Raw genomic sequence first — 21,112 nt, 5'->3', positions numbered from 1 at the left:
TAATTTGATCCACCCGTATAACAATTCAATCTACCCCCACCTATCATGCTTTATAGGTATGTGAGAAATGAGCGATTAGGAAAAAAAATACTGGACATTAATTTAGGCCCCCAAACCCCAGTGAATCTGTTCAGATGGCACTCTAAGCCAAAGTGGTAAGCATTTGAGTAAACAGTATGGCTTTGTATGTCGTGTGAACCATGACTTAGTGTGTTATGTGAACCATTCCTAACCACAGTGGCTACATAACCATGGTTTAAGCACATTCACTAACCATTTGCTACAAAAGGGTTAGTGGCCTAACCATGGCTTAGCGAGTTGTCTGAACAGGCCCCGTTTGTCTTTGTGTAGAATTAGTTAGTGAATCCATTCACCCCTCCCTTAGTTAGGAAAAAGTAATTAAATTATTTAGTTCCTCTTATCCTACAAGTGTGTGTGTGTTGATGTTATATTATTCCTCTCTTTTTGTCTGTGTCTCTGAATTTGCTTTCTCACCAAGGAATTCATCACACCTGAGTTCTTCTTTCCCATTGCGTAACTGTTGCAGAAGCATAACCACAGAAGAGAACCAACCGAAGCTATTGTTCAGCACTCCACAAGCAGAGACCACATAAATGTCATCTTATTCTTAAATCCTGTGGGGATCTATATAGACTTTTAAAGTAAAAGAGTACAGTAAAAAAATTATAAGAATTATTGTGACAGAATTATTACAAAAGCAGAATCTGTTATCCTGTTTCCCCTCATGATCCAAAAAATCTATTTTACTTTCAGCCAGTATCATTAACAGCGATTCTATTTTGATTTCAAGGATTGCAACAGCTGAGGAAAAAGAGGGAAGTAGGTCCTCTCCATCACCTGAGAAGCCAGCTCCATCTGGTCCCACCCTCTATCAACTGGAGGGCCTTTTCACTCATGGCACCACATCTGTGGAATGCTCTCCCCAGAGTTGCTTGCCTTGTGCCTACATTGTGGTCTTTTCAGTGCCAGGAGAAGTCCTTTTTATTCTCCCAGGCATTTTAAGATCAGTTTTTAGAGTTTTTAGGGCTTTTTTGTTATTTTATTTTGTTATTTTCTGTCTTAAGATATTTTACTGGTAGGATCACATAGATATTTAAACAAACACAAATAAATAAATAAATAAAACTGGATAAAAACAAAACAAAAATTAAAAAGCAGATCACATAAAACACAGCATCAGCAAATTAATAATGGTAGAAGCCAAGAAAAGCAGTAGAAGCAAACAGAATAAACAGTAGCATTCTATTACATATTTAAAATGTTCAGGACATGGCAAAAGTTAGCTAAAATAGAACCGCCTCCCACTGGCATCTGAAAGCCAGTAAGGATGGAGCAACACATAACCCCTACTTAGGGCATTCAATTATTTTGGAGCCATTGCAGAGAAGGCTTTGTCCTGTATAACCATCCCTGGTACTTCAAATGGCAAGAGCATGTGGTGCAAAGCTTCCAAAGGAGAATTAATGCATAGGTACCTTCATGTGTGAAAAGGTATCCTTAAGGTATCCTCAACTCAAACTGTTTGGGATTTTAAAGGTTCAAACCAGCACTCCAAATTGAGACTGGAAGCCAACAAGAGCTTTTCTACAAGGGTGCTAATCCACTGTGTCTACTTTTGGTTTTGTCACAGAACTGAGATCCAAACACTACACAAAGAATGTTACCTTTCCTGCTTTTCTACTACATACCCTGTAAGTTGGACTGCTGCATAGTGGAATAGTGCAAATACACAAGTAAAAAAGAGAGATTTTTTTCGCTTTTACAATTACCGCATATCCTTGTTTTGTTTTTGTTTGTTTTTAAAAGAAACTTGCTGAAAGTTTTCTTTAGACACAGAAGCAAAACTGGAGGGTCACAATATCGCTTAACGTATAAACAACCATGATTAGGGAATGACAAGTGCATAATAAATGCTTTGTGTGGAAAACTCCTGCCAGTTTAAGATCAAAGTTAAAGCTATCTCTTCTTAGCTCAATTATCACAAAGCCAGGAATTTGAAAGCTTAGGCTGATGCCTTAACAGACATGGCCTTTGATCAATGTTAATGTTGTACAATGTCACAAACTGCTTGCTTACAATTTATATTCCATACACCCACACTTTTCCTTGGTCTTTCAGGCCCAAATTTAGATGTGGAGGATGAAGTTGGTCCAGCAAAGATCCCAAAGTTGTCTTTCCTTTTAAAGCGTTTGAGCCTTACAGAATTGCAAGAGGAATCCTGTTGTCTATGGCTAAATCCAATGGCTGCTTCAAAGACAGCTCCAAATAGAGTAGATTATAATAACCTAATCTGCATGTCATTAAGGCATGAATTACCACTCTGAGGTCATTCAGTGAAGATGACTTTTTTAAAAAAAATGGGCCTATTCTCCAGAATGGTATATTGTTATGCTCTGTAAAGGATATCAAGCTTACTAAAAGTTTGGGAACTGGTTAAAATTTACCCAAATTATGGTAAGAATAATTGTCAGAAAATGAAACCTCTTTTAACATCCACCCTATCTCAGTAACCATCTTTCTGTCTCTCCAATATTCAGCTGGCATCTCTGAAATACTGGTTTTGAGATCCCGCGTTAGAACATCTAGTAGAATGTCCAGGGGAAATCCACTTAAGAATGAAAGTAGGGGATCCCCTATGTGCCTTTGAAAAGTTCAGCTTGTCATAAAAAAAGATACCAGCCTATCTTTTTCTATAATGTGTTAATTTTCTATGTTCAAAGAAGTTATTTTATGTGGGAAAATGTTTGTGGTCCTCTACCTGCATTCTAAAGTGGCACAACAAGACTATGCCACATATTTTTATGATGTGCAGATCAGTTCATAGCCTTTCTACTTTCTTCATATTTATAACAGTTAGAGTATCTGTCCATTCCATTTGTCTCAGTACAAATGTGGTTCTAATAAGCCCCTGCAAAAGTCAGAAACTTACATTCAATTCAAACATCATAAAATGAAACGCCAAGGAAGTATATGGAGGCTGCAATGACTTGTCTAACAGTGCCCATTTCCTTAATAAATAAATCTTAAAATAGGCTTCAAGTTATACATTTATACTATTGCATAAAAATAACATTGGATCACACTATTAAATAGATAATTTCACAAAACTACATATGAACTGAAGGATGCTGTTCAAAAGTTATTCTATAAGAATGTAGTGATTTTAGCCAACATTATATTTTCTTTTCTTTTTGCATTATTATTGCATTGACATAACCTTGACACACTAGTCACCTTAGTAACAAACAAGTGTACCATATTCATGCATAATTGAAATCCCAATAGGATATTTGATTTAATGCATTGATAGGTTAAAAGGAATTTAAATAGATAGTATTTCAACTGGATAAAATCCAACACTGAAGCACTTAATGTTAATGCAAAATGGAAACACTACTTTTGAGAAGTCCACATACTAAAGCAAGATTGCTATTTAAATTTGCCTTAAAATTCAAACCTTGGGAAATCTCAAAAAAAAGTAAGAGCCAATATAGAAATTCCTGGTACAGGCATTTATGTACAAAATGTACAAATTATGATAGGAATCAGAAATCTGGCTTACAACTTTAAATAACCCAAGTATTCCCCCATCAGAAAAATATAATAACCAGCTTTGTAGCACAGTCAGATAATTATGTGGATTGTGCTCAGATGAGATCACAGATTTATTTTTATTCTTATCCATTTTTAGTTTTATTCCTTTTGTAAAAGAGAAAGATAATGTGGACATGCAGTTATGATCTTATATAGATGTTTTGTAGGGAGTGAAATGGGACTATCTATGAGATAGTTCTGATCAGATCAGAAAGGGCATAGATGATACCATTTATTGGACCATATTTAAACTGATATGGACCACCCATTAAAGTGCCGCCAAAAAAGCCATTCTTACCTAAAACATTGCACCAACAGTTGTCATCCCAACTATTTCAGGCCTTTCCTTTCTTTCTTTCTTTCAAATCAATATAGCAATCTGACATTAATTAGAAGGATCCTTTCACTTTGTAACTCAGCAAAAGCCTAAGGACGGGAAAAGGACGGGAAAGGAGCAGGCAATCTAGAGGGGCATGCACAGTTGATTTTCTCCTCCAGAGTTTCTTTAAACAAACAGTGTTGCCCCAAACATCTCTTTAAACTCCTCTAGGGTTCAAAACTTAGACTGAGGATTTGATGTATGTGGAGGAGAAATATTGCTACGCAGCAATACTATTTCAAAACACCCATACTAAGTATTTTTTAAAAAACATGGGAATTTAGGGAGCTATTTTCCAGCATGAACAGTTTCTAAAAATGAAGGTTTGTACACATGACAACACCCCGCCCCAAACATGCAACCGTGGTGCATGAAGACCCTCAGCCTAAATCCTGTACCATCCGATATTAAACAGCAACCATAAAAACTAGATCAATAGCTACATTTGTGCAGCACATACAAAATAACGTATTAGCCACAGATATTGGTAATATATCCGTTGAAGCATGTACTACACATTTCTGCAGGCTAAAATCGTACTTTTGCATTGCAGCTCATCCATGCAAGGGGCAGCTACCAAAAGTCCATGCCGCCAATGCAAATCAGGAGGCACAGAAAACAAATCTCCCAACATGTGGTGTACAATGTTGCTGTTGCCATGGTAAATATTCATGCTTCAAGACAAGTGTTAAATCTTGTATCATAAGTCAAATTGGCTGCCAAGACACATTTTCACAAGTAGAGGAATTTTCGTCTTTTCAGAATGGAACCATTTTCAGTTGACACTGAATTTTCCCTAAAATAAATTTCTCAGTAACTAAGCCAATCACACTTGAGTGAGTCCCAAAAAATGAATTACTCTATTCCACTACAGGATTGTCAACAGTTTTTGTATGTGCATGCAAATGCTTTAAGAGTTATTTAGAAAACCCAATACTCTGATGCTAATAAATATTTAAATAGCTACCTCAAAAAAAAAAAGACCTTAATTGCAGCACTGAAAGTCATTCAGATTCTAATAAGTGGAAGAAGACAAAGCACTCTTAAAAAGAGTTGACTTTCCCTGGCCAAGTTCCTCTACAAATGTAAGATTTAATTTCTGCCACAAATACATAGCCACGAATCTAAACAGCAGGATGAGAGACACAAAGAAACCAACTGTTTTGTAGATTTGTGGGCAGTTTATATTCTCAAAGTAAGAACATAAATGCACTAGGGCTATGCACCCCCTACCCGAACTGGTTTGGAACCTGATCCAGAACTTTCGGATCGGGTCCAAACTGGTTCGGATCGATCCAAACTTCCCCCGATCCGCTCCAGAACCAGATGCAGAGCAAGATCCAGAGGTCCAGATCAATATTCGGGCCCCATTTTGCCCCCCTCCCCCAACTCCACTTACCTGGCTCCATCGTGGTCCGGGCAGTGGCTTCAACTGCAGCCCAGGCCTCAGGTGGGAAACAGGCTGCAGCCTGAGGCCTGGGCTGTAGTTAAAGCTGCTGCCTGGACCACGATGGAGCCAGTAAGCCCACCTCCACCTCCCCTCTCCCCTGGCTCTGCCGCCATTGCCACACGGACTGTGTCACCGGCGCCAGGGCCAGGTAAGCCCCCTCCCCACTACTTACCTGGCTCCATCATGTCTGAGCGGCAGCTTCAACTGCGGCCTAGGCCTCAGGCCGGAAACAGGCCGCGATGGACCCAGGTAAGCCCCCCTCCACGTCCCACTTACCTGGATCCGTCGTGGTCTGGGCGCCGGCTTCAACTGTGGCCCAGGCCTGTTTCCAGCCTGAAGCTTGGGTCGCAGTTGAAGCCGCCACCAGGACCACGATGGACCCAGGTAAGCCCCCCCCACTTACCTGGCTCCACCGCCATCGCCACATGGACTGCAGTGGCGGTGGCGTCAGATAAGCCCCCCTCCCCCCACTTACCTGGCTCCATCATGGTCTGGGCGGCAGCTTCAACTGCGGTCCAGGCCTCAGGCTGGAAACAGGCCACAGCCTGTTTGGCCTGAAGCCTGGGCTGCAGTTGAAGCCGCTGCCTGGACTGCGACAGACCCAGGTAAGCCCCCCTCCCCACTTACCTGGCTCCGAAGCTTCAGAACGGTCTGAATTGCTTTGGACCGTTCTGAACCGCTTCAAGCCAATCCGGACCTCCCTGATCTACTCCGGAACCGGGCTTTGGAGGTCCAGATCGGCCCATTCCACTTTGGATCCAGGGATCCGTAACGGAGCGGAGCACACCCCTAAAATGCACATATTGACATTTCAGAAAAAGATGTTTTTCATTAACTACAAAGGTGTTCAAGACCTTTTGTGTGCAAGGCAGAACAATTGTTTTGATCCAGTGGAACACTTGCTTGAAGAAGTAATTGTGCTTATGCTAGCTGGGGATCTTGCATTTTCAGCCAATTTCCACCCACACAGATGGAGCTTCCCACACCACATTTGAAATGGTCCCCTGCCTGTCAGGAATGGCTTTTTAGGGGTTTGTGGAACACAGCAGGAAAGAGGTAAGAAAGCCCCATTCCAGAAGCAGAACAATGCTTGTGGTTCTGAGGACCTAAGCCAAAGTTTTCTTTAATGGTTTTGGATCTTTAAAATAAAACAAACACAAGAACTAAACACATATGAAAGCTGACAACTGTTTAAGCTTCAATTCAGTGATGCCCAGTACATAGGTCTTCTCCCATTTTGAGATAAAAAGTCGTCATTCAGTTATGTCCGAACTAAGATAATATTCTACTCTAAGCTAACTCTAAGTAGGTAACTCTTCTCAGAGGACAAAATATTGTTTAAGGATCTGATCTATGTGAAAATTAAAGGTATATTGCTCTCTCTAAGAAAGAACTACTCTTTGTTCTCCAATATGGAAGTCTTCCTTTTCACTTTATCCATAATTTGTTATAAAAAGATTCTCCATCAAAGCACTCCAGTTATTTTTTAAATTATAATCGTTCATTGTTTTCTCTCTTTTTCCACTCCTGGTACCACATTTTGTATTATAGTGTTTTATAAACCTGTAGGATTTTTTTGTTTCATCTGTATCTACCAATGGAAGACAATCTCTATCTTGCAACAAAGAGTCAACATTAACCCATAGTCCTAGATCTGTTATAGACACCCATAAGAATAATGTGCAGACCCCTGCAGGAACACATTTAACTTGGGTAGATATGCTCATCCTGGTGCATGAATAACATAGCTGCCATTTTCCAAGATGGCTGCCACACAAATGTTGGTATGTCATAACTCATGAACAAATGCATGTAGAAAACTAATTTTGGTGCCATAATATAGGTTTTCTTGTAGTCAAAATGGATAGAATAACTGTTACTAGTGACTGTTACCACCTTATTGTCTAGTGGATAGAATGCCAAGGGTTAAGATTCTTGCTCAGCAAAGAAGCTCACCGGACGCAGTTCAGTCAGTCACCATCTCATAGCTTAACCTACCTCAAGAGGATTCTTATGAGAACATGAAGAGGGGTAGAATAAAACTGGAGATTTATTTAATAATACTGAATCAGAAGCTACATTCAAACAACAGTATACATTTTTGTCTGATAACATTTTGAACTTGGATTTGTTATTTGAGATGCACTGTAACAGTTTCTTCTTATTATTATTATTATTATTTATTTATATAGCACCATCAATGTACGTGGTGCTTCTCACACTTTCATAAAGTAACGCTTATCAATGAGAACCTCTTGAATTTCCACATTCTTGCGTGGAATATGTTGCACCCGCACATGATCATCAGTGCTTCTGATAAAAACATAAGGTACTTAGGTGATTGCAAAACACCACCTATTTCCTCCCAGCTGCAGTCCATTCTGCATTATGTAGTCACTGTGATTCAAGCGGGTGAGCGACTCTGATAGCAAGGAATGCTTTTTGGATGTGTGCTATGGAGATGGGGTTTGGTGGCAGATCAGCAAGGGATGTGTTCAACTTTTTGTATGCATCAACCTTCAATTCGTCAAAAATGTTCATTTTTGCCGATACTGTCAACACCAGCCTTCTCCAATGTGCTTGCCTCCAGATGTTTTGGACTTCTACTCCAATCAACCCCAGGGTTGTTGGCCAAAAGATCTAGAGGACACCAGATTGAGTAAGGCCAATCCATACTCTTAGCAGATACCTTTCAGTATTTTCAGTGCATTTTTATGATAGGGCATCTCTGTCTCCAAATTATGCCAGAATGTTTTCAGGTTATACAATCAGTGCTGGTTTACATGGAGGAAATTGCTTCGGAGAGTCAACCTGTGTCCAAAGCATTTATGATATAAACCTAGCCCTGAGGTCTACAACAAGGTGCCTATGGGCACCAGCGTGCCTAGAAACAACTCTCTTGATTCCCTCCAGGCTCTCTGCCACTCTTGATTTTTAAACATTACATATTGGGACAGCTGAACACTTCACTAATTTAGGTAAACTAAAATAATGCCAAAATTAACTTGCAGTTTATGGTAAAGTTTGATGTTCACACTCAACATCTTCTCAACCTAGCCAGAAGGAGACCAGGTATACCTGTAGTTTGTGGAGAGTGTAAATCAGATGAAATAAGCTTCAGTTTACTTAAGAGTGTATGAGAAATTTGCTGCTCAGATTAAACAGTAGCCTAGTCCAGTCAGGAATAAGAAGCTCAAGTCCACAGCAAACTCAAATTCCTATGCTGTGTTTTAATTTTTCATGTTACTCATCAGATTATTTAAAATAATCATTGTTGCTGCTGCTGTTGTTGTTACTGTCTTCACTATAGAATAGCCTGTTGTTATTATTATTATTATTATTATTACTACCGTCTTCACTATTTTTTTTACTATAACGAAGACAATTACAAACAGCTTTTGCTCGTGTAGAATAATTTTTTTAAATAAAAAAGGAAGAAGTAAAAAAAGAATGTGTGTCTACATTACAATAACTACCACAGATTGACATGATATGATTGAGTATAATGGCTTCTGTGGAACCATTATGGTCGATCAGCAAATAATATACTTCTGCAATTGTCTAACTACATATTTACACATGTCAGCTCTCATACATTTCAGTGACAGAATTTAAAAGAAACATAGTTTTTTTTAAAAAAAAATCCCTTAAGAACAAACAACTACAAGGCATTGTATTGAAATGAAGGAGGGAAACTGTTCAGGTTTGTCTAACATAAAAACCTGAGAGATTCTATAGTTAAGGCCAAATTTCTAAAGGAAGAAAACATGTTGAACATACTGGACAATTGCAGTTGCCTGTAGAATTCTAACAAATAAAACATCAAATAAGTCTGAATAGCTAAAAGTGGCGTTGTAATACATACAACTATGGTTGCTACCAAAATTGGCACAATCTGTAATTGTGATTGCAAACAGGTATATATAACCAAGTATGAATTTTCACAGATACTCACCAAAATATGTAAGCAAGATCCACCTGATCCCAAGAGGGCTCCAGTTATGCCAAATCTTGCTAGGCCTTTGCAGCTGCCTTCTGTTGCTAGCTTGCACTAATGATGTAAGTGCTTCTTGTAAAAGAGGGTTGGCTTTGTAAATCTGGAATGGATACCTAAAAGGCTGACTATATTGAAATCTTGTGGAAATAGTTATCACCTTCTAATTCAAAGCATGGACCCATATTCCAAGCTTATGAATTGTCAGGTCACAAATCTGTAGACTATCTTGCCTTCAGAAGTAGCACTGCTGAGACATTTTTACTTGAATGCTATATGGCAAGTGCCTATGACTGTTGGACAGTTTTAAAACCCTCTCAGCTGTTTGAAGGTAATTTAACATCCCTGTGAAAAGGACATCGAGGACATTAGAATCAGTATTTACAAAGGAGATTTTGCTGGCAAACAGTCCATGGCTAACTTTTTCCTCATGCACTGAAATTATAAGTATTGCTTAAGACTCTGCAAGAAAGGAGTATTAATGGATGGTAACAGGGAAAACCTATGCATTGCCCACAAGGGACTTAGTATCTCTGTGACGGTCTAATGACTGTGGCATTGTACAAACATTATACATTTATGATTCATGCTTTTCTGGTTATGAAGCTATTCAGAACCTCTTTCTGAGAGTATATGATATAACTTTGACTTAAAAAGGCCCATTCTGAGTACTGGAAGCCAAAAGTAACTTACATGAGTAGCATGTGATTGGTTCATTTGTTTCTTAATTTAAAACATATGCACGTATTTCTAAAAGTCCAGTCTATTTAAGTAACAGCACAATGATTTAAGGCTGTTTGTTCCCAATGAAGTCAGTGGCACTAAATTTGGTTGTGAAATGTGATATTCAATGGCCTTTCCAAAATTGTAGGTGGGAACACTGAAAACGTCACCTATTCCTCACCAGTAGTCCAAGCATTTTAAAGTCACAAAGAAGCACTTGATAACTTTCATTTTCCTCGTAATTATAATGTATATAAGACTGACTTAGGGCAGTAACCAACACTGACACTGCACTCCTGTTCCTTTGTGCTAGCAGGAACCATCACAAGTGCAATGGAAAATAGCTCTTCCAACAGGAATCCCAGAAAGAAGCTGAACACTCATTTCTGGAATGGGAAAGGTCAGCAGAACTTCCTTCTGCAAGTTCCACTGGCCTGCCCCATTCCGGAAATGAGTGTTTTTGCTCGTTTCTGATTGCTACAGGAACTGGTAGCTTCCCTTTGCTCTAGCAATATGTCCTGCTAGTGCAGGAGTAGCATTAGATACTGCCCCATGATTAAAAATTCTGTAACTGAAACGATACACCCAATATTTAAAGGAATCTATTTTAAAAAAAAGATGCAAAGATGATTTCTCAGCTATTTATAGCAACATTAAAAAAACCTGCTCCTTCCTCTACCCCTACCCAAAAGCCTCATGTAGCAGTGAAGATCAAATATTGTTCCAGAGTCCAAAATACTTGCTAATATGAAGATGAACATTGTTTTAACAATGGACAGGAACACATGAAGTCAGAAATACAAATATCAAAATAAGAGTTGCCTTGTTAATAGGTTACAAAGATAGCTAATTTAAGCATTCTGAACACAGGGCACATGTTCTTTTCTTCTCTGTAAAAAGCCAATACCATTCTCAGACAATATTCATATGGAAAAACTAACTGTGAATTACACCCAAATAGAGCCAGCAAAATTTCCCCCAAAACATTCCCATGATCTACCCTTTCCATTGGTACAATTTTACAGCTAGGTCCATTATACAGGCACTGCATAAGAGGACATGATGTAGTAGCTGATCTGTCCAGTATACAGGTAGTCCTCTAGCTGAACTGGGCCATCTGTAAGGTATACCTGGATCACCAGTTGTAGATTATTTCAAACTATGCTGTGTACTATACCAGAGCCAACTATGTCAAGTCCACCACAACCTTTCTGTTGAAAAATTGTTCTATATAAAGGGTCAGCAATTCCCTGTGTAATTAACAGAGTGCAGGTAAATTACCAACAAAAACATCATGGGGGCTACACAGGCTGGCAAAAAACCATCTGGGATGGACATGACTTGTAGTCCTTATTTTGCCTACCCTTCATATAGCACAATTCCGAGCATTACAGAACAAATGTAAAATAATTGGTTACTTTGGGAGATGAATGAGGAAGTGAGCAAAATGAATGAAGAGACAATAATTAATTATAATAGCTTCCCCCATAATTCATTAAGTCAACTGTCCGATTTCACTAATGCTGCTACTTTTAAATAAATAAATAAATAAATTTAGTATGAAGATATAAATGCTGAAACACTACAGAAGGCTTCTTTTGTTTGATGATATGTGATATTTTGGGGCTCCTAGCTCCTTAAGGACATGACTGTGGTGGAAATAATTCTCACAATTAATATATGTATGAAGATACACAGTTCACACTGCCCAGTGAAGCCAGATCCACCTACAGTGCACAAACCTAGCTATATAATCTGTCACCTTCAGCAGAATTCATTAAAATAATGTTATATCCCTCTTGTTAAATGTAATTCTTTTAATTGAAATTTAATCTTGCTGCATTATTTGGTAGATTTTTAATTGACATTTGTGGTAATTAATTGGTAAGCATTACAGCTTTGTCTGAAGAATTTAAAACAAAATTTGACATAGCGATTGGCTAGCCACTGCTGGGAACTGCCTGCTGGGAACATTTCATCATTCTTTCAGCCCATCCTGCTGATCATAGGTTAGGAGAGATGATGGACTCTTTCTTACAGTCAAGAATTACATTACTAATATATTCCATTACCACCACGCAAATGTCATGTTAATTTCTGATCATCATCAAGTCAGACAATGGTTTCCACACTGGCAACTAGCCAATTAGTTATGTGGAAAAATATTCAGCCAATTATGTTACTTGAATTAGGTTAAGGACTCAAGAGAAAGCAAATAAACGCTTTGAAACTACTTCAGAGATAAAATGTAAGTTGACACTGTCTTCATGTGCTATACAGGACTTTATTCAGTATGATAGGCAGCTGCCAACATCCATAACTGTTTATGAATCTAGCTGTTCTTTATGATGGCAGCTAAGATCAGTATTTTCCCCCAATATTTGGTTCATTGTGTTAGTAAGAAAACCAAAATAGCTAGGATCAAGCACACTAGGCTTATAAAATACATTAGGTGGTATATATATTATAGTGTTAAAATTGCATCCCCCTCCTTCTGGAATAAAGTTTTATGATGGTGATGATGATGAAGATGAAGAAAAGAATACAGTTAACTTGAATTCCTAACAGTATGCTGTATGAAGTAGCAGTAGAGTACCGGCTGACTTCCAGTACCAGCAAGAAGTGAACAGAATTTGCATTCTGGAGCTGGATCCAGAAGTAAGTCGCTATATTCCGTTTCTGGACAGTATCCAACAGAGTCGCTCCACTTCCGCTGGTTCCATGAGGCTTTTGCATCTCTGAAATTAACCCTGGAAATGAGCTAAAATGCTAATTTCATCAGGACATGTCAGTGGAGCTCCTTTCTGTGAGCTACACTGACCTGTTCTGTTTCAGAAACAAGCATTATTATTAGGGTTATTTCTAGTCTGTCTAAAGCAGTAATTCCCCCTCTTTTTCACCACTTTGGCTCCAAGCAATACTGCTGAGACCATTGCCAGTGCAACTCCACATTGCTTGCTGTCTTGCTCACACATTCAGTTCCCTCCTCCATCTCCTGCAGGTGCGCAGTGCATCACTGCAGTTATCCAGTTACATTTCTCTTTGTCTCTTGGGCTCCTCCTCCACCACAGCTAATTGGCTGCTTGCTTTTGCATTCTTCTCCTCAAGCCGTGCCTCAGCCATATTATAGCGAACAAGTTGTAGGTCTCCTGACTCCCCCACCCCTGAAGTCCTCTGGTAGCTCAGATAACAGCATCCAGCCCACTGCTAAAGGAACCAAAAAACCAAAACTAGAGAGCCCCTGCTGAGAGTGTGCAGCTATTGAAAAAGAGAAGTAGTGAGTGAATGAGAGGCAGAGCAAAACACCTAAAGTGATAGGGAGCTGGCAGTAGTCCTCAGGCCTTGCAGTGAAAACACTGATCTGCCACTCCATATTTGGGCCTGATTCAAAGTGCTCATATTAATATTAAAAGCCCTGAAGAACTTGGGCCCAGTTATCTGAAGGATCGACTCCTCCCTTATACCTGCCCGGACCCTATGATCATCTTCAGGGGGTCCTTCTCCATGAGCCCCTGGTAAAGGAAATTAGGGACTTTTCTGCTGTGGCACCCCAGCTGTGGAATGAGCACCCTAAAGAGGTTCGCCTGGCACTTACGTTGTACACTTTCCAGCGCCAGGTGGGAACCTTTTTATTTTCCCAGTATTTTAGCATTTTACCATCCTAGTCTTTTAACTCTGCTCTCTTAAATCTGTGTTTTAAATCTGGATTTTAAATTTCTGCATTGCTTCACGCTTTTATTCTGGTTGTACTTTTATATTGTGGTTTTATATTGAGGTTCAAGTTTCCATATTTTATACTTCACGCTGTATTTTAATTTTTAATTTTTGTGAACCGCCCAGAGAGCTTCAGGTATTGGGCAGTACGGAAATGAAATGAAATAAAGATATCCCCATATGTATGCATGCTTAACAAATATTAAAATGAGGGCAATTTTCTTTGCTCTTGATTTAATACTTACATTGTAAACCAAACTGTGGGAAACAGAACAAAACAAGTATGTTTTTGTGTGATTAAAACACACTTCTGCTGTCTCAACTGTACAGACTGCTCTGGGGATACTATTATCACCACTTTTGGACAGACACAGGTGCAGGATAAGGCCAGGGGAAAATGGGGACTGCTGGGGTTTATTTATTTATGTATTTATTTATTTATTAAAACAATTGTATCCCACCCTATATCACTGGGATCTCAGGGCAGCATACAGAGAAAATCAGAACTATGTAAACCTAACATTGACAGTTAAAAAGTATTAAATTGTTAACAAATTAAAACCAGTAGAATTTTTTAAAAGCAATAAAAACAATTTAAACTATGTGTGATCATGGAGAATTTAGCCCTCAAAGGCGTTGATAAAGAGCCATGTTTTAACTTGGTGCTGAAATAAAGCCAGTGTCGGTGCCAGTTGGGCCTCCAAGGGAAGGTTATTCCACAACCAGGGTGCCACAACAGAGAAAGTTCTCTCCCATGTCCCACCATAATGTATGTATCGCATTGGTTGGACACAAAGGAGGGCTCCAACAGATCTCAAATCTCAGGCAGGCAGATATATAGAGAGAGGCATTCCCTCAAATACCAAGGTCCCAAGCTGTTTAGGGCTTTGAATGTCATTGCCAACACCTTGAATGCTGACCGGAAGCATACAGGCAGCCAATGCAATTCTTTTATAGGATATTTCTGTGAGCAGTCTAGCTGCTGCATTTTGCACTAGCTGCAACTTTCAAGTCGTCTTCAAGGGCAGGCCCATGTAATTGCCTTGAAAGATGCCCTTTCATACCCCTTCAATAGTGCTATGCAGATTTTTTTCATGTTGCCTGTGTATCTTAGTAACACCCAGGGCTTTTCAGGTATTCTGCACAGTAATATCATGGTGGTTTCCTATTATTTGGGTATTAATGGAACATATACAAATATAGAGACATACAAGGAAAGCATATCCCATGTTACTATAAAAACAGTGTATGAATCTGCATTAAAATTGGGAATAAACAGTTTCCTTAGCACCAGTGCTAAATTTACCAAGCCCTTTCTAGAACAAATTCTTCCATAGCAGTGGGCGTATGCTCACACTGCCTGCAAGGACCCTTCTTCATTCTGCTGAACACATGACCAGTGATTCCATCAATTTTGAGATCAGAGGGACAGACATGCAGATCTCTCTCACTGAATCAGATTGTATGTATTGGATTGCTAAGCTTTTCTTACATTTCACTAGGTTTTACTACAGGTCCTGATCATCTGTGTCAAAATGATAATCTACACATAAAGATACAAGAAAAACTCTCATGAATTAGGTATATGGATTTATTCAACTGTACATTACATAAGACGTAATGGTATAGTAAATATACATTCCCTGGAAAATAAAAGTGTATCCACTTTAAAATATGCATTAATGTTAGGAGTTTCAAATAATCTCTGAATGGATATGGGTTTGAAATAAGCAGAAAGTTATTAACTACATGCCAGTAATGCAAAGTTACTTTTTGAATGAATGAATGAATTACCTCCAATGAATTTTAAACAAATTCTTTCTCCTTTTTTAAACTTAAAACCAAAAACTGAGCTCTATTTTCAAACTTCTGACTAAGGAATATTTGAATTTCTTTCATTGCTAAATGTTAATAATTAGAAAAGTTAGCCAAAATAATTGCAATGTGAATAATAAAATTACTTTGCAACTAAATTAGTAAATGCAGGTTTCACTGTATCATCTAGGACGACTTGCCAGCCAGGTTACAAAATGGTATAAGAGTATGTGAACTCATGGGGATGTTGGTGGGTGGGTGAGGAGTTCCTGGTTAGGTGATCAGGCAGTACTACGTCTGCATGGGACAATACAGTTGAGTGATAATGGGACAAGAGTACCCAAAACAAGGCAATTCCTCTGTATATCTGTGACACCAGTTTGTCAATGGGACAGATTATTGAAACAATTATTATTCTATGTCTCTGTCTATTTTAGGACTCCAAATATATATAGTTATATATCTTCTGTATATAACTTTCAATTACTATAATAAGCAATGCTTGCACAGCTTTACTGAGATCTGACTCAGTAAAACATTCATTTTTTCTATGTTAACCGCACATTTTCATTACGAAAGCATTTTTATTTGAAGCAGCACTCACAAACGTACTAGTGAACAGACGACTTTGAATAGTTTGATCCAGCAAAGCCTTCAAGCAAAGTTATGCAACTGTCTGAGTTGGACACATTTGCCTGCCTCATCTGAGTGAAGCCACAGCTTCTGTTACCCCTTGGCACAGCCCGTGCAATGATGCCACTCTATAGCCCCCTCAGGGTGAGGTCTGTCCACTCTACTCCCCTAGGAGCAATGCCCCACAGAAAGTGGAAGGGGCAGCCATAACACTCTGTCTCCTGGACCATTCTCCCCTGGTTTCAAACTGTAAAAATGACTGCAAAACTATATACTAAGTGACTAAAGATGGGTCTATAGGCTTCATACACATTAAAATTAATTAAAATTAATGTGTTACAACACATTGTACACCCTTAAGAGTCTCCTTAGTATGCTTGCCAAGACTGAGGTATCCAGGCTTAATGATCTTAAAAGTTATGGCGCTGACAGACACACACCCATCCTCTTTTGTAATTACTGATAATAAAATGAAATGGAAGTAGCTATGTTTCTTTTTTACTCTAGAGTAAGCCCAGGGGCCCTGATCTGGATCAGGACCCCAGTGTGGGGAGTAGGGGTGTATGTTAACCTTTACCTCTCATGCTTGAAATTACAAAACAGTGATCTATTTGCTTTATGGATCACTATCTTGTAATAAAAATTTCAGACACAGGATTCCCAATCTGGTTCAGGTCCACAGCAAGAGGGAAGGGTGAAAGCTCCCTATATCCTACACTAGGGTCCCAATCTGGTTTGGAGGTCCCTGTATCTACTCTAGAGTAAAATATGGGGGAAATTTCTTGTTTTGGCCCTCAGCCTGAGGGCAGGAATAATCTTAACACTGGTATTTGTAAGCTGCTTGAGGAGTCTTTTTTGCCGTGTGTGTGTGTGTTAAAGATTGGAGTAAAAATGTTACTTACAAATAAATATTTATTTATTTACTAGAACCCCAAAATTCACCAACCAGAGCTAGGTATAAAATATATACACTTTGAATTAAAGAATAGGGTGTCTCTGAGCCGATTCTGAGTGTAGCAATTTGTTTTTAGTAAGAGAACTGAGCTGAGCTCATAGTTCTTTCCCACTAAAGTCTACTACTGGCTACCCTAAAATTTCTTCATTTCAGGAACGTAATTTAGAAGGGAAACATCGTTTTCTTGTTGTTATTGTTAAACTACTACTCAGAAACCCTTCCCCCTGCAAATCACTCAGAAATCTTCCAGTAGATTCTGTTCTACCTTCTACCCACCCCTCATTTATGTAACACCAACAATATTCTAGATGTTTGGCAAAATAAAGTGAAGAAAACAAGTTGGGGGTTATTTATAAGGTTTACAATATTTGTTTTAAACATATATTGCATCATTGACTCACCCGTTTTAGTTGTGTACATTATGTATTCTCATTCTGGCTGGGAAAGTCTTGCAAGGGATTTACTCCTTTTCATCTCCAGCATATTCACAAGAAGGATTCACTCAGATAAACAGTCCGCAGAATGCTGAAACAAGAAAAACCTCTGCATAATGAGCATTGGTCCCCTTCACAGTAAGGTAATAAGTTTCATTTACAGAGATGGGGAAAACATGATTGTAGTATAATTTTATAGTAACCATCAAATGTTTTTGTTATAAATAGAACCAACACCTAAAATATTTACAAAATGCATCCTCATTTCAATTGGCTACACTCAAACTAAGGCCTTAGCTATACCTACCTTTTGTTCCATGATGGAGGAGGGAAGATCTCGTGTTGTGATTAATGTGAGATCCCTCCTCCGTTTACACGTGAGGCACTATGACCTCAGGAAGAGAGGCATTGCAACCGCCATTTTTTTTATTTTTAAAGAAGACGGAGTGCACGAATACTGGTGCGCTGAAGTTAAAGTTTTTAAAAAATTTAATTTAGTTCCCCTGCTCCCTCCACCCTAACCCCGATGAGCGTAGCTCCTGGCTCTCTGCAAGTAATCGCGTGGAGCTGGGTCAAACTGCAGAAACGGGCCACACGTTCCGTGGTCTCGGACTCAGCCCGAGACTGCGGAAAAAGCGGGCCCAAAGGGGAGGGCTCTATCTCGGGGAGGGGGCCTGTGCGTCATGTGGACGCACAGGGACAATCCCGGTGTTCTCCCCGTGATAAAGCCCGGTCTAGCAAAGGCCTAAGTTAGTCACACACATAGGTAGCATTGCAATCAATGTGGAAAGTCAGTAATGACAAACCTAACTTCTACTGATTTCAATGGAGCCTAAGTGTGACTAACTAATATGTTCTGATTGCTACAGAGACTCCTGTACTAAACTGTTGTTTTAGGCTTGAAGCAAGCTACTTTTTAAACCCTTTTGTAGGGCAGGCAGTTGGATGGTATAATCCATTGGCTCCTTCCAACTCTGTGTCACTTTTGCACCAATTTTACATTGGTATGACCAGAGCTGAGAAATGACTTATAAAGAGATTCTTAGCAAATCTATGTCTACGGAGAGATCTGAACCCAGAACAAGCCCACATTTTCCATAGACCATAAAATCAGAACGTGCTGATTTTTAATAAAAGGAATTGTATTGCCAAATTATAATTGAAGGTGGAAATAAAACAGTTTATGCTCGATTGTTCTTTAGTATTTATCACTACTACAGATTTAATAGATTATAAACAGGGGCATCTCATGGACAGGTGCAGATAACAGGTTAGATTGCAATGCTGTTTCCGATATGAGTGTAAAATGATGCATCTCCACTCCAAAATCAGTTTGCAGCCTAAGGGGAAAGTTATACACGCACATGCTGAAACAAAAACAAGTTTAAGGGACAATCAAACTAATCAAATTAGACAGTCTTTTCTCAAAGGGGCTGGAAATATAGTATTACTAACCTGTATACCATTGGGGTAAAATGATACCATCACACTTCCTAGTTTACATATAAAAAGTATGCATGCATACTTGATGCATAATATCCAGCTCGTTAATTCTGAAAGCCTGTTTAAAACAACAACAGACTACATGGAGCAGGTGGAACCCCAAATCATATTTAAGTGTTTGTCTGGGAATCAGTCCTCAAAAACAACTGACACATTCAAACAGGTTAGGAGATGATCAAATATACTCTATTTTCTTGTTTACTTTCCTTCTTCCACAATCCCCACTTTGTCAAAATGTCTACAGGGAACCCGAATGGAGCAGCTGCAAGGTCCCCAGGGCCAATGCATCAGGTTGTTTACAAAACAGTCCTACCACCAGGCAACAAAACAAAACAATACAGTATGACTTACATTTCAAAACTTGCCCTTTCCACAAAATTTCTTTGGGAATAAGTGAAATATTACTTATTAGGCATTTAAAGCACACACAAAATTAAATGACACTAAAATTAATTTTAGTCAATGCTCATGTAATTAGTAACACTGTCTTTTGATCAATGAATATGAATGTTGGTTTTGGAGGAGTTGCGAATGACTGATATGCAGCTTAGTCTTCTCGGTACCTTGCTGCCTATTGCTTACTGGAATCTGACACAATAATTTCTTGGAAATAAAGAAGAGGTAAAAGTGGTTTATATCAACTAGGTCCTACTGGAATAACCTGAAACTATTTCAAAAATAAAAGCTTGGAATTGAAAGTAAACCAAGCCAAGGATCTAAAAAACACTTGTTATTTTTGTGTCCCGTAAGGTAGTGGGACTCTGATTATGTTGTGCAGCTATTGTATAAAGTAGAATAATATATTTTTCTCCCTTCTTTCAGGATCTCCATGTTAGCCACCTAAAATGTATTTTATTTTTCATCTCAGGCCTTAGCTAGACCTAAGGTTTATCCCGGGATCGTCCCGGGGTCATCCCTGCCTGCTCCCGCGATCCCCTGTGTGTCATTTACATGAACAGGGATGACCCCGGGACGATCCTGGGATAAAGCTTAGGTCTAGCTAAGGCCTAAGAAACAGAAAGTAGAGATAGTATTGGGCAAAGACAGAATGAGAGGGCACTCTCTTCACTTACAAGGCTAGTATGTCAAAAAGATGACTTGTGCTTGTACCATTTATGCAGTGTCTGTAGTCATGTACTGCCCGGAGGTTAAGAGAGGGACCGGCCCTCAGTATTAGATCAGACACATGAAGAGTCCTTGAGGAAGTGGCTATAGCTCATACTTTGAAGACTTTTTCTTTTTTTAACAACTCCCTCCCATGGATAAAAAGTAGAGTAGATTAAATCCCCCCCTTACTGTCACCACCAGTAGCCATTCCAGCAGGCTGTACAGAGGGAGATTTGTGGTCTTTGACAAACACTAAGTAGCTTTTCAATCAACCCTTGTTAACCACTACAAATTTACCAGAGGTGACTGTCAAAGTTTATCGAACACTTCACTAAGAGGTATCTGCATGACACTGGCCCAGAACAGGCTGTACTTACCAGAGTAACACTTCTCTATTTCAAATAGCTTTTAAAGTACCATTTGCAGTGCAATGCTATTCATATCTACTCAGACATAACTCCCATTAAATCCAATGGGGATTACTTCCAAGTACAGAATCGTAGCCTAAAATATTTTTGCTATTATTATTTCATACTTAATATTAGTTAATTCTCACTTTTATTTTCAATGAGCAATATATTCAATAGAAAATCCTAGATAACTATATTATTCGCAGAAAGCAACTCCATCCCAAACAAAGACATCCCCCTCAAAAAATGGAAAAAAGGGAGCCATTAAAACATGAAAATCTCTTTTCTACTTAAACTTTAGGATTTAGCTAACAGACTGATACTAAAAACTAAAAACAAATTGGGGAAGCCTGCCTTACAAGTAAAAATTGCCTAAGCTA

The 21,112-nt window shown here is 38.9% G+C and overlaps 1 protein-coding gene across 6 annotated transcripts in view; it reads right to left on the bottom strand.

Annotated features, from left to right (window-relative positions):
- FOXP1 (forkhead box P1) overlaps window positions 1-21,112 on the bottom strand; it is a 630,188-nt gene that overhangs the window by 529,598 nt on the left and 79,478 nt on the right. For all 6 annotated transcript variants that reach the window (XM_063122009.1, XM_063122004.1, XM_063122006.1 and 3 more), the window contains exon 3: window positions 17,680-17,803. The gene's annotated coding sequence lies outside the window, so the exon portion shown is untranslated. The remainder of the gene's footprint in view (window positions 1-17,679; window positions 17,804-21,112) is intronic.

Source organism: Elgaria multicarinata, chromosome 3, assembly GCF_023053635.1.
Source record: "Elgaria multicarinata webbii isolate HBS135686 ecotype San Diego chromosome 3, rElgMul1.1.pri, whole genome shotgun sequence".
Classification (NCBI taxonomy): domain Eukaryota; kingdom Metazoa; phylum Chordata; class Lepidosauria; order Squamata; family Anguidae; genus Elgaria; species Elgaria multicarinata.
This window is presented reverse-complemented; position numbering and strand designations above follow the sequence as displayed.